The sequence below is a fragment of the Odocoileus virginianus genome, chromosome 1 (assembly GCF_023699985.2).
Source record: "Odocoileus virginianus isolate 20LAN1187 ecotype Illinois chromosome 1, Ovbor_1.2, whole genome shotgun sequence".
Taxonomy (NCBI): domain Eukaryota; kingdom Metazoa; phylum Chordata; class Mammalia; order Artiodactyla; family Cervidae; genus Odocoileus; species Odocoileus virginianus.
In genome coordinates, this window is record NC_069674.1 from 87,051,214 (window position 1) to 87,066,757 (window position 15,544).

Here is a 15,544-nt window from a genome sequence, read left to right on the forward strand (position 1 = left end):
GGTCCCTGGGTTGGGAAGATACCCTGAAGGAGACCATGGCAACCCACTCCAGTTTTCTTGCCTGGAAAATCCCCAGAAGAGCCTGGCAGGCTACAGTCCCTGGGGTTGCAAAGAGTCAGACATGACTGAGTGACTAAGCACAGCAGGCAAAGGACTTTTTTGTATTTAAAAATTGATATTTTTAATAATGTCTGGGATTGGATAAGACATAAGGGCAAGCAGACAGCTACCTTGATGCTATGAGTTGACAAGTGCTAAATGACCTATTTGGCCCAAAGTGCCCTCCCAGGGACTTTCATGCTGGGCCTGAAACACATGGTCCTCTGTGGAAAGAATTGGCTGAGACCCAGACCAAACCCTGGTCTTCACCGCAGCTCAGTTATGGAAAACAAACACTTGTAAAGCCATTACTACCTGTTGAGCACTATTTTCAGAAGCTAACAGACCAGTAGAAGAAAAACATTAGAACAATTAGCAGTAGTTTCAAGTTCTTAAAATGTAAAAACAGCAACAGCAGGATCGTCACAGTTCTCCAGGGCCCCTGAAACTTGGGAAGGAAGAGAAGAAAGTCTCACAGCAGAATGATGCTTCAGTGGACCTTGATGAGTGAGTAGGATTTCTTCTGGGAAAGAAAGAAGGAAGGAAGAAGCACAACATGATCCAACTAGAGAAGCAGGAAAGGTATGATGTGTTCTGCAAAAAAGTTCCATGAAGAAAATCTCGAGAAATTGAACCTTTGATACAGGTAAAAGTAAGCCTGAAGATGGAGCTGAAACAGTAGGATGTGACCAGCTCACCAAGGTCCTTACCGGTCCAAGGAGTTTGGGCTCTTTCTTATGGGGAATGGGAAATGCCTCAGAGTTATCAAGTGGTATCTAAGGCCTGAATTTCGGAAAGTTCTTAAAAAAAAAACAGAAAATGAAGAAGCAGAAAAAGACTGGAGTTTAGAGATAGTTGGCTCAACTGCAATGCAGACGATGTGCGTTCGATCCCTGGGTCGGAAAGATCCCCTGGAGGAGGAAGTGGCAACCGACTCCAGCTTTCTTGCCTAGGAAACCCCATGGACAGAGGGACCTAGTGGGCTACAGTCCATGGGGTTGCACAGTCAGACACGACTGAGTAACAGCATGCACACATGCATGCATATTAGAGAAAGAAGGCTACTTGAGAGCACACTCTGTTTTAATAGGATCGGGCACTCTAAGCTCTCAGAGGATAGAAAAGAGCAATCTGAGTTGACAGTATGGGACAGAGACTCCTCAGTTTTGAAGTGAGAGAGAAGGGGCAGCTTACAACAAATCTTAAGCCAAGGGTGAAGCTCGAGAGATCCCATGGTCAACCAGTAGCAGCTAATAAGTTGCCTAAAAACAATTCGGACAGGAGAAAGTTTGCCAAGGAGTCCACCTTTATGACTTAAACTTTATTGCTTTGATTTCCTAAGCTTAGAGAAGTCAAATTTTGCTATTGCACTTGGATTAGCATTAGTTCTAAGTTCAGAAAGGAGAGGAAACATTTGCTGTCCCTGAAATAGAAAATATACAAGTATGGTTTTAAGACAGAAATGCTATGATATGTTATGGTATGGCTGCTTGTATTAGATTAACCTTCATGCTGAAAATCACTATATAAACTAGGCGAACTACCAACACCAGTAGTGTGAAGTTATCACTGAACGATTATGGCAGCCAGAAGGTGAAGAGCCAAGATTGAGAGGTAAAAGGAACCCCAAAGAGGTCAGTCTGAAATCTCTGCCCCTGTTTGCCCAAAAGCATGTGCTGATTCTTCAATTATAAAGTCACCATGTATGAAGGCCAAGGAAGAGCTCATGGAGCTACACTGACAACACCCAAGGAAAGAAGCTCAGGAAGGACCAATGAAATATTTTGCTCTTAAGGTCATGTAGTCCTGTGAATAGGATAATCAGAAACAGTAGATGTTCCTCTACACAGCAAATCATCTCTCAAGCAAAACCAGATTATTGGGCCCTGAACAAACTGCAAACATCAACTAGGATTGTCAGTAGGTTCTGAGCTACTCTGTAAACCACAGCATATTTTTATCCCTTTGGGTGATTCCTCCCTGCTAATAAATGTGAAATATTTGGAAAAGAGCACCCTTTGAAGTTGAAGCCAATCTCATTGATCTTCTCTCAGAAATGGACTTGCTACACAAACAGCTTTCTCAACTCCAAGGAAATCCCCAGTAAAGCAAACATTTTACCTTGTTAAAAGAATTTTTCAAGTCCTGATAATTAACATCTCTTCACATTTACATGAAAGACTTTTACAGAAAATCAGTTACTTCTCTTCTGCAAGTTTAAATTCAGGTTCAGATGTAGTTCAGGCAAATAAAATTATGTAAACAAGTCATAAAATAATCTAATTTCCTCATATCATCCCCATGATGTAAACTTATCAAAATGAGACTAGGCCAAGGTTGAAGAGAGTAAACTCATCAAATTGAGATAGTAAAGTCTCTCTAGATATATTCAAGCTAAACTACGGGATAAATACTGAAACCTCATCTATAGTAACATAGTTGCATAGTGAATTTAATTCCCTACATATTTCCTTCTATTTGTCTTAACAGCAAAAAAAGGATTTACGTTTCAATAACCAGAAAAACCCCAACATGACATTAAGGTTAGCAGATATTTGGTCCTGTCTGAAATGTACGTAAGACATTCAATCCACTCAAAAGGGCCTTGAAATTTGGCCTGTCACAAACGTCCATGAACACATTTTGTCCATGCTGAACGGTTTCGGACAGGGCCAAATATTAAGGTCCTTTTCACATGCATCAAATGTCTTAAAATATTTTGGATAGGACTAAATTCTGGTAAGACAGAAGAGCAATAGGTGTAAACAAAAAAGAGAGAGAAAAAAATTAAAAGGTAGTGATATAAAACAGAGTCAGAACTAAAGATAAAAGCAACAGAACAATTTGTTACACAGCACTCTTTGCACTAACAGAATGGGGCCACTCATTAGCTCTTAACTTTTCAGCAGCAAGTTATAAAAGGAAAACTGATAGGTTATGGAATTCACAGTGTTCTTAAAATAAAATCAAGATGTTTGGAATAAAATCAATATATTCTGATACAAAGACTAGAAAGATATGCTATCCTTTTTGTCTTCATCAACTAGACACCACGGAATACAGTAAGCATCACCTATGTAATACACAAAATGGAGAATTTTGCAGCACTCACAACAGGCTAAAACACCAAATAACCAACTGGACTTGAGTATTTCTTTTTTTTTTGGTAACTGACATAATAGGACTGTATAACTGCAAAATTGGACTGTATATAGTGGGAAAATAACACTGGAGGCAGAATAAGGCAAATACAGATTTCAGTTCTGACTTAGACAGGAAATCTGTTACCTTGGAAAGTCGCTTCAATTCTCTGGCATACCATTTCTTAGTCTGTAAAATAACAAGACTAAGATTCATTTCTAAGGTTCTTTCCAGCTCATCGTTTCTCTATGCTTCTAAGAAAGAAACCACGTGATTTACAGCAAACTTGAGAGTCAGTAAGAATAAAACACCTTTCACTCTCACTATCAGCAAAGTCATTTCGAAACAAAATGAGACAAGTATTCTCTTTAGAATAAAACAAACTGCCCCCATATCTTACTTGGTAAAACATGAATATAAATGAGGCTTTTTTATGCCTATCGTTTATAAATAGGTACACCCACACTATTCATAATTATGTGCGGGTCTTTATGGCATCAACTCACAAGAACCAGTAACTTTTCAGTTACAAGTGGAGTTTCTACCTCGCAAAGACAGGTTGATCCTGAGTTCACTGAAATTTGGGCAAGAACTTAAAATGAAACTGCTATGAAAAATGAACTAATATTTTATGGAGACAAACTACAGAAAACATATTTTTCTGGACATTGTGAGAAATGTATATAAACACATGTTAAACAATATTAGGAACTTCAAAGTCTCTTTTACTGCATCTGGTAGAATAATTTTTGAAATTATTCATTTAATTTTTTTAAAATTCATTTTTTATTGAGATAACAATGGTTTTAACATTCTATAAATTTCAAGTGCACACTTTATGTCTGTGTTTGTATACCCTACAGCATGATCACCACCAAACATTTAGTTTCCATCTGTCACTTGACAGTTGATCTCCTTTACCATTTTACTTTTCCCCATGGCCCTTCCCCTCTGATAACCACTGCTCTGCTTCTGTATCTACAGGTTTGTTCATTTGTTTTTTGCTTCTTTCTTTCCATATATAAGTAAAATCTTATGATATTTGTCTTTCTCAGTCTGACTTATTTTACTTAGCACAATGCCCTCTATTCATGGAGGGTGGGCATAAGGCCCATCCATGTTGTTGCAAATGGCAAGCTTCATCTTTTTATAGTCGAGTAGTATCACAAATATTTTGTTGTGATAAGTATGTGTGTGTATGTGTATCACATCTTCTTTATCCATTTATTTGTTGATGGGCAATGCAGGTTCCCATCACATCATGGGAAATAGATGGGGAAACAGTGGAAACAGTGTCGGACTTTATTTTTTTGGGCTTCAAAATCACTGCAGATGGTGACTGCACCCATGAAATTAAAAGATGCTTACTCCTTGGAAGGAAAGTTATGACCAACCTAGACAGCATATTAAAAAGCAGAGACATTGCTCTGCCAACAAATGTCCATCTGGTTAAGGCTATGGTTTCTCCAGTGGTCATGTATGGATGTGAGAGTTGGGACTATAAAGAAAGCTGAGCACTGAAAAATTGATGCTTTTGAACTGTGGTGTTGGAGAAGACTGTTGAGAGTCCTTGGACTGCAAGGAGATCCAACCAGTCCATCCTAAAGGAGATCAGTCCTGGGTGTTCATTGGAAGGACTGATGCTGAAGCTGAAACTCCAATACTTTGGCCACCTCATGCGAAGAGTTGACTCATTGGAAAAGACCCTGATGCTGGGAGGGATTGGGGGCAGGAGAAGGGGACGACAGAGGATGAGATGGCTGGATGGCATCACTGACTCGATGGACATAAGTTTGAGTAAACTTTGGGAGTTGGTGATGGACAGAGAGGCCTGGCATGCTGCGATTCATGGGGTCGCAAAGAGTCGGACACGACTGGACTGAACTGAGTTTAAGCTGTTTCCATATGTTGGCTATTCTAACAATGCTGCAATGAACATGGGACTACATGTGTCTTTTTGGATTAATGTTTCCCTATCATTAGGATAAATATCCAGAAGTGAAATTGCTAAATCAAATGGTAGTTCTATTCTTAATATTTTGGGGAATCTCCATACTGTTTTCCACAGCGGCTACACCAACTTACACTGCCACTATCCATGGCATTTAGGATGCCAAGAAAAGGATGGTTCCCTTTTCTCCACAACCTTGCCAACACCTGTTCTTGCTTTTTTTTTATAATAGCCATTCCAATGGTTATGAGGGATATCTCACTCACCACATTGTGCGTTTAACATAGTGCTGCTGCTAAGTCACTTCAGTCATGCTGGACTTCCATAAACAGTGAACACAACTCCAAAATAAAAATTAATGCAAATGAAAATCCAATGATTTAATTTGCTTTTTTTTTAACTGAAAAAGATAAAATAATGAGAGGAAACCCTTTTTCAACTGTGTAACATTTGTCTCAGTCCTTTGGATTTTTAATTCCATAGACTACATTGCAATTACACTGTAACAGCTTGAGAAAACACTGCTGGATGGTCAAAGTATTTGACATGAGACAAGCATATTACCTCATATATTAAAGCTAACCCTCTTATTTCTATCTCAAATATGGAAAAGGGGGAAAACATGGAATTTTTCATCGCTAGTTTTCCTATAGTGGATGTAGTCCATGGATATAGACCCTAGAAAGAAACAAGCTGGGCTGTAGGCACCCAGTAGGAGATCTTCTATGTTCTACAGATGTAACTATACACGTTCCAGTGGTCCTAATCCCTCTCACACTTCACCTCTAGCTCAAGGTTGCTGTTTAGTGGCTAAGTCGTATCCGACACTCTTGCAACCCCATGGACTGTAGCCCACAAGGCTCCTCTGTCCATGGAATTTCCCAAGCAAGAATACTGGAGTAGGGTTGCCATTTCCTTCTCTAGAGGATCTTCCCACCCCAGAATCAAACCCATGTCTCCTCGTTGGCAGACAGATTCTTTATCACTGAGGCCCCAGGGAAGCCCCCTAACTCAAGGTATTTGATTTCACCTTTAGCTTTTGGAATCTGGAGAGATACAGGCAGAAAACTTTCAGCTACAAATGAAATGAAAACACTTCTGTTTATCCTACCAAGTCAGTTTATTCCAGTACAGTGCTAGTCAATATTCAACTTCTGGGCCCGGCTTTCATTCCCCTATTTCCTATAAGCCACCCTTTAACCTCAGGATGTCTACCTGTGTCATTTCAGACATAAGTTTCCCTCAACTTTGGCCTTTGGGTTGGTTTTCCTAACTCACATCAAATCCCCTCATTTGGACAAAGTCTTTCCTACATCTCTGGATCACTAAGAGTAAAAATTTGGAATTTTTCTAGCAAACAGAAAAATAACCAATTTTTACATGTATCTTGTCATAATCATCCTCTCTAATAAAACCTGCTAAAGTTCACAGTTGCCCAGTAAATTGGTTGAGTAAAATAAAGGTAGGCATCTTGCTTACAAATCTAAAAAAAGTGAATAAATGTTATCATGTAATTTCAGCTGAGCTATTTCAAATTCTAAAACGTGATGTTGTTAAAGTGCTACACTGAATATGCCATCAAATTTCCATCAAAATTTCCCTGTGGAAAACCATAGGGCTGCAAAAGGTCAGTTCTCATTCCAATCTCAAAGAAAGGCAATGCCAATGTTAAAACTATCACACAGTTGCATTCATTTCACTCATTTCACAGGTTAGCAAGATTATGCTCAAAATCCTTCAAGCTAAGCTGTAGCAGTAAGTGAACTGAGAACTTCCATATGTACAGGCTGGATTTAGAAAAGGTAGAGGAACTAGAGATCAAATTGTCAGCATCCACTGGATCATAGAAAAAAGCAAGGGAATTAAAAAAAAAAAACATCTATTTCTGCTTCACTGACTATGACAAAGTCTTTGACTATGTGGGTCACAACAAACTGAAAAAATCTTAAAGAGATGGAAATGCCAAATCACCTTACCTGTCTCCTGAGAAGCCTGTATGCAGGATAAGAAGTAACAATCAGAACCAGACATGGAACAACAGATTAGTTCAAAATTGGGAAATGAGTACGTCAAGGCTGTTTATTGTCACCCTGTTGATTTAACTTAAATGCAGAGTACATCATGCCGAATGCCAGGCTGGATGAATCACAAGCTGGAATCAAGATTGCTGGGAGAAATATCAAGAAGCTCAGATATGCAGATGACCTGATTCTGAGAAAGATCGAAGGCAGGAGGAGGAGAGGGCAACAGAGGATGAGAAGGTTGGACGGCATCACAGACTCAATGGACATGAGTTTGAGCAAACTCAGGGAGACAGTGAAGGACAGGGAAGCCTGGGGTGCTGCAGGTCATGAGGTACCAGGGTCAGACAAGACTTCGGGACTGAACAACACAACAGACTGAAAGTTTGCTGTCACACCAAAGAAATGTTTCCATTATTAGATATTCACATGCTTCTACATGTGGTTATGGATATAGACTCATGTGCACCAATTACTATCAATGAAACACTAGGTAAAGTCATTGAACTGCTCTGAGCCTCAGTTTTCTCAATTATAAAATGTGAAATATAACTGTAGCTTTTTCATAAGATTGACGGGACATATAAATCAAATCATGTTTAAAGCCTTGGGGCTTCCTTGGTGGCTCAGTAGAAAATAATCCACCTACCAATACAGGAGACACGGGTTCAATCCCTGGGTCAGGAAGAATCTTTGGAGAAGGAAATGGCAACCCACTCCAGTATTCTTGCTTGAAAAATCCCATGGACAGAAGAGCCTGGTGGGCTACAATCCATGGAGTCTCAAAGAGTCACAAAGTACTTAGCAACTAAATGTCAACTAGCTAAGTAAATGCTGGTTATTGTAAAGCATCTGTAAGATATACCTATTTTTTTAAAGAACACTAACGTCTCCTCTTTTTGCCTCTCAAATTTTCTACTCATTTACATTCCATCCCTTAATTAAAATAAGATCAACTCTCCACATTAAAAAGCAATAACATCTTATTCATCTAATATTGCTAAGGTGAATTTTGTATTCTCTTCTGGAATAAAACTGCAGCAAATAATTTATGCTGATTTATACAATGTTGAGTCTATATTTTTGTGGGGGGAGCAATTTGGGGTTTATATAAATAGAAAGAGAAGGAAGAAAGAAGAAATGAAGTTGACATGAATTGCTCTTAGAATAGGATTACGCACTTAGCCATGCTCAAAATTCATTGTCTAGTTTCAAGTGAGCAGTCAGACACCTAGTTGAACTTAGTACAGGACTATGCGTGCTAAGTCACTTCAGTCAAGTTCAACTCTTTGCAACCCCATGGACTATAGCCTGCCAGGCTCCTCTGTCCGTGGGATTCTCCAGGCACGAGTACTGGAGTGGGTTGCTATTTCCTTCTTCAGGGCACCTTCCTGACCTAGGGATCAAACCAGCATTTCTTAATGTCTCCTGCTTTAGCAGGCAGGCCCTTTACCACTAACGCCACCTGGGAAGCCCAAGTACAAGACTCCATCCAAAAAATCTGTGTTCAAACATGACTTACATCACTTATCAGACCTTAAAGAAATCACGTAACTTTCCTGAGTATCCATTTTCACATAGACAAATAAAGATAGTAGTTATTCTTATGAAATTGTTGTGAGGATTATAGTAAACACTTGGAATCTACTAGGCATTTGATAAACACTAGCTCCCTTTCCACACTATATCAGCTATGACAATAAATGGTAAAATAAGGAACAGGCAAATGGAGATCTTCAACTAGATATAAATATACCTTAAACATAACTTCTTTATGCTATGATTATTATCTACTCTGCAAAAATCAGCAAAACATTCAATCTTCAATGCTGTGTTTTTTTATTGTTAAATTAACTCTACTGAGACTTGCCTTATGGCCTATTATTTGTGTTTGCATGATTTATAAATCATTTTTTTTTAAAATCTCTACCATGATGCTGGTTTTTCAATTTGTGCTAGTAATTCTGTGAGTTTCTGCTTTATATATTTCAGGGATTTGTTGCTGTGTTTATATGAATTTCCCTGGGGAGAAAATGACAACCCACTCCAGTATTCTTGCTTGGAGAATCCCATGGACATTTTCTGGGTAAAACTAAGCTTTTCATTATATATGATCTAGTTTCTCTCTAATAATTCTTGCTTTCTCAAGACTATTTCTTCCTGATGGCATTTGAACAGTATATTTCTCTGCTTAACATATATACTTGGTATATATTTTGCTGTCTTTTACTTTCAACCTTTCTATACCATTAGGCTTTAGGTATCTCCAGTGTATATCAGATAGTTAGTTTTTTTTAATGCAATAAAAAGATACTGTCTTATTAATGAGTTCACTCTGCTTACTTCTAATATTATTATTAATATGTCACATTTATTTCTAGTATCCTATTACACACATTTCATTTCCCTGTTTTCCTCTCTTTATTTTTATTCCCTATTGATTTATGTTACATTGGTTGGGGGTTTTGTCCCCTTTACTAGTTTGCAAGTTGTATACTCATGTTTGTTTTAGTGGTTACCCTATTTAGAATAAAAAAAAAACCAAAACAGCTTTATGGAGATAAATTCACAAGCCGTCAAAGTCACCCATTTCAGGAATACAATTCAAAGACTTAGTATCAAGGAGTTGTACAACCATCACAACAATCTAAATTAGGCACATTTCTATCACCTCATAAGAAACATTGTTCCCTTTACCAGTCACATCCCATCTCTCAGAGGCCCTAATCCCTGTTAACCACTAGTCTATGTTCTGCCTTTTAAATTTTTCCTATTGTTGACATTTCATTTGATCTCAGTCAAAAGGCAGAGAAATGATTCTTGACACTTCAAATAAATAGAATTACGGAATATATAGTCCTCTGTGACTAGTTTCTTTCACTTAACATAACGTTTTCACTCAGCATGATGAAAAAGTTCATCCATATTGTAGCCATTCCTTTTTATGCCCCAATAATATTACATCATGGGCTTCCCTGGTGGCTCAGATGGTAAAGAAACTGCCTGTAGTACAGAAGAGGTTCCATCCCTGGGTCGAGAAGACCCCCTAGAGAAGGGGGTATTCTTGCCTAGAGAACCCCACGGACAAAGGAGCCTGGCAGGCTACGGTCCATGCGGTCTCAAAGAGTTGGACACGACTGAGCGACTAACACAACAATATTTTGTCATATGGATATAAAACATCCATTCATTACATGATGGAGATTTGGATTGTTTCCACTTTTTTACTATCATGAATAATGCTTCTAGGAACATTTATGTATAAGTTTTTGTGTGGATATGTCTATTCTTCTTATGTATATGCCTACAAATTTAATTTATGGGTCATATGCAGATACTACAGTTAACATTTTGAAGAACTGAAAAATTGTTTTCCAAAAGGGTTACACCATTTTCACAGTTTCACAGCAACATATGAAGGGTCTAATTTCTCAGTCTTGCCAACACTAACTCCTGTCCTTATGATTATGACAGTTGAAGTGGGCTCAAGTGGTAACTCATTATAGTTTTAATTTGCATTGTCCCACAGTTAATAATGTTAATCATCTTTTATGTGTTTATTGGCTATATATTTTTTCATTAGATTAAAAATGAAAAATACTTTGCCCATTCTTAATTGGATCGTCTTTTACATAGAGTTCTAAGAATTCTACATATTCTGGACACAAGTATCTCTTCAGATATTTGGAAGACAAGTATTTTCCTTCATTCAGTGGGTTGTCTTCTCGTTATTTTGATAGTGTCCTTTGAAGGCACAAAATTTTTAACTTTGATGATATCCAATTTACCTTCTTGTTATTTGCACATTTATGGTCATAATTAAGAAACCATTGCCTGATCCTAAATCATGAAAATTTACTCATAAGAGTTTTATAGTTTTAGCTCTTACATTTAAGTCTACAGGCCATTTTGAGTCATTTTTGTGTATTGTATGAGGTAGAGGTCTAATTTCATTCTTTATATGTAAATATCCAGCTGTTCTCACACTATTTGTTGAAAGATTCCTATTTCCTCATTGAACTCTTGCAGCACCCTTATTGCAAAAAGTTTAACTGCAAATATATGAGTTCATTTCTAGACTCTATATTCTATTCCATTGATCTATATGTCTGACTTTATGCAAGTACAAAGCTGCCCTGATTACTATAGTTTTACCATAAGCTTTGAAATTAGGAAGCGTGGATCTGCCAATTTTATTCTGCTACTTTAAAATTGTTTGGGCTATACAAAGTCCCTTGTTTCTTATATGAAATTTAGGATGATCTTGTCAATTTTCTGAAAAAGAAAGCCAGACGCATAGGAATTATGTTTTATCTATTGATTCATTTAGGAAGAGTAACAAGTGGTCTGTGGACGGTGACTGGAGCCATGAAAATAACAGCATCACCTAGCATGATCTAGCCCAAAAATCTGTGAGTGAGATTTTACTTGGAAAAAAAGGATATTTACAAATAGAATTAAGGATCTTGAGAGAATATCATCCTGGATTATCCAAGTGGGCCTTTAATACAATCACAAGTACTCTTTATAATACATAAAAAAAACACAGCCATTCAGAAGTGAAGGACATATAAAGATGTAAATAGATATTAGAGTTATGTAGCCACAAGCCCTGAGTTGCCTAGAGCCACCAAAAGCTGAAGAGAAAAAGAAGGATTGTCTTCTATAGACTTCAGAAGGAGTGCTGTTCTGCCAACACCTTGATTTTGAACTACTGGCCTCTAAAATTGTGAGAGAATGTTTTTCTGTAGTTTTAAGCCACCATGTTTGTGGTAATTTGTAATGTCAGCCATAGGAAACTAACCCAGAGAGTACTGTCATTTTAACAATATTAAGTTTTCCCAGTAAACATGTAAGGATATGAGAGTTGGACCATAAAGAAGGCTGAGTGCTGAGTTAATGCTTTCAAATTGTACTGGAGAAGACTTCTTGAGAGTCCCTTGGACTGCAAGGAGCTCAAAACAGTCAGTCCTAAAGGAAATCAACCCTGAATAGTCATTAGAAGGATTGATGCTGAAGCTTCAATACTTTAGCCACCTGATGTGAAGAGCCAATTAACTGGAAAAGACTGATGCTGGGAAAGATTCAGGACAAGGGGAGAAGGGGGCAGGAGAGGATAATATGGTTGGATAGCAACACTGACTCAATGGACATGAGTTGAGCAAACTACGGGAGATAGTGAAGGACAGGGAAGCCTGATGTGCTGCAGTCCACGGGGTTGCAAAGAGTTGAATATGACTTAGCAACTAAACAACAACAAATTCATGAATATGGAAAGTCTTTTCATTTATTTATCTATTATCTTCAATTTCTTTTAGTGTTTTGTAGTAGTTTTCAGTTTACAAGACTTGCATTTCTTTTGTTACATTTAAATCTTAGGTATATTGTTCTTTTGGATGCTGTTGCAAATGGAATTATTTTCATATCATTTTCAAATTGTCATTGTGTATTTAAAATAAACCAATTTTTTTAACCTAACTCTACACCTAAAGAAACTAGAGAAGGAAGAAGTTAAGAACCCTAGGGTTAGTAGAAGGAAAGAAATCTTAAAAATTAGGGCAGAAATAAATGCAAAAGAAACTAAAGAGACCATCGCAAAAATCAACAAAGCTAAAAGCTGGTTTTTTGAAAAAATAAACAAAATTGACAAACCATTAGCAAGACTCATTAAGAAACAAAGGGAGAAGAACCAAATTAACAAAATTAGAAACGAAAATGGAGAGATCATAAGAGACAACGCTGAAATATAAAGGATCATAAGCGACTACTACCAGCAGCTCTATGCCAATAAAATGGACAACTTGGAAGAAATGGACAAGTTCTTAGAGAAGTATAACTTTCCAAAACTGAACCAGGAAGAAATAGATCTTAACAGAGCCATCACAAGCAAGGAAATCGAAACTGTAATCAGAAATCTTCCAGCAAACAAAATCCCAGGTCCAGATGGCTTGACAAGTGAATTCTACCAAAAACTTAGAGAACAGCTAGCACCTATCCTACTCAAACTCTTCCAGAAAATTGCAGAAGATAAACTTCCAAACTCATTCTATGAGGCCACCATCACCCTAATACCAAAACCAGACAAAGATGCCACAAAAAAAGAAAACTACAGGCCAATATCACTGATGAACATAGATGCAAAAATCCCTAACAAAATTCTAGCAAACAGAATCCAACAACATATTAAAAAGATCATACATCATGACCAAGTGGGCTTTATCCCAGGAATGCAAGGATTCTTTAATATCCGCAAATCAATCAATGTAATACACCACATTGACAAATTGAAAGATAAAAACCATATGATTATCTCAATAGATGCAGAAAAAGCCTTTGACAAAATTCAACATCCATTTATGATTAAAACTCTCCAGAAAGCAGGAATAGAAGGAACATACCTCAACATAATAAAAGCTATATATGACAAACCCACAGCAAGCATCACCCTCAATGGTGAAAAATTGAAAGCATTTCCCCTAAAATCAGGAACAAGACAAGGGTGCCCACTCTCACCACTACTATTCAACATAGTTTTGGAAGTGTTGGCCACAGCAATCAGAGCAGAAAAAGAAGTAAAAGGAATCCAGATAGGAAAAGAAGTGAAACTCTGTTTGCAGATGACATGATCCTCTACATAGAAAACCCTAAAGACTCTACCAGAAAATTACTAGAGCTACTCAACGAATATAGTAAAGTTGCAGGATATAAAATTAACACACAGAAATCTCTTGCATTCCTATACACTAACAATGAGAAAACAGAAAGAGAAATTAAGGAAACAATACCATTCACCATTGCAACAAAAAGAATAAAATACTTAGGAGTATATCTACCTAAAGAAACAAAAGACCTATACATAGAAAACTATAAAACACTGATGAAAGAAATCAAAGAGGACACAAACAGATGGAGAAATATACCATGTTCATGGATTGGAAGAATCAATATTGTCAAAATGGCTATACTACCCAAAGCAATCTATAGATTCAATGCAATCCCTATCAAGCTACCAATGGTATTCTTCACAGAACTAGAACAAATAATTTCACAATTTGTATGGAAATACAAAAAACCTCGAATAGCCAAAGTAATCCTGAGAAAGAAGAATGGAACTGGAGGAATCAACCTGCCTGACTTCAGACTATACTACAAAGCCACAGTCATCAAGACAGTATGGTACTGGCACAAAGACAGAAATATAGATCAATGGAACAGAATAGAAAGCCCAGAGATAAATCCCTGTACCTATGGACACCCTATCTTTGACAAAGGAGGCAAGAATATACAATGGAATAAAGACAGCCTCTTTAACAAGTGGTGCTGGGAAAACTGGTCAACCACCTTGTAAAAGAATGAAACTAGAACACTTTCTAACACCATACACAAAAATAAACTCAAAATGGATTAAAGATCTAAATGTAAGACCAGAAACTATAAAACTCCTAGAGGAGAACATAGGCAAAACACTCTCCGACATAAATCACAGCAGGATCCTCTATGACCCACATCCCAGAATATTGGAAATAAAAGCAAAAATAACCAAATGGGACCTAATGAAACTTAAAAGCTTTTGCACAACAAAGGAAACTATAAGCAAGGTGAAAAGACAGCCCTCAGATTGGGAGAAAATAATAGCAAACGAAGCAACAGATAAAGGATTAATCTCAAAAATATACAAGCAACTCCTGCAGCTCAATTCCAGAAAAATAAATGACCCAATCAAAAAATGGGCCAAAGAGCTAAACAGACATTTCTCCAAAGAAGACATACAGATGGCTAAAAAACACATGAAAAGATGCTCAACATCACTCATTATCAGAGAAATGCAAATCAAAACCACAACGAGGTACCATTACATGCCAGTCAGGATGGCTGCTATCCAAGAGTCTACAAGCAATAAATGCTGGAGAGGGTGTGGAGAAAAGGGAACCCTCTTACACTGTTGGTGGGAATGCAAACTAGTACAGCCACTATGGAAAACAGTGTGGAGATTTCTTAAAAAAACTGGAAATAGAACTGCCATATGACCCAGCAATCTCACTTCTGGGCACACACACTGAGGAAACCAGAATTTAAAGAGACACGTGTACCCCAATGTTCATCGCAACACTGTTTATAACAGCCAGAACATGGAAGCAACCTAGATGCCCATCAGCAGATGAATGGATAAGGAAGCTGTGGTACATGTACACCATGGAATATTGCTCAGCCATTAAAAAGAATTCATTTGAATCAGTTCTAATGAGATGGATGAAACTGGAGCCCATTATACAGAGTGAAGTAAGCCAGAAAGATAAAGACCATTACAGTATACTAACACATATATATGGAA

At 37.5% G+C, this 15,544-nt stretch overlaps 1 long non-coding RNA gene and 1 pseudogene across 1 annotated transcript in view; one reads left to right on the plus strand and one right to left on the minus strand.

Moving 5' to 3' along the window:
- Positions 1 to 15,544, minus strand: part of LOC139036017 (uncharacterized) — a 381,278-nt gene that overhangs the window by 91,090 nt on the left and 274,644 nt on the right. The window lies entirely within an intron of this gene.
- Positions 1 to 15,544, plus strand: part of LOC110128367 (small ribosomal subunit protein eS19-like) — a 72,663-nt pseudogene that overhangs the window by 1,676 nt on the left and 55,443 nt on the right.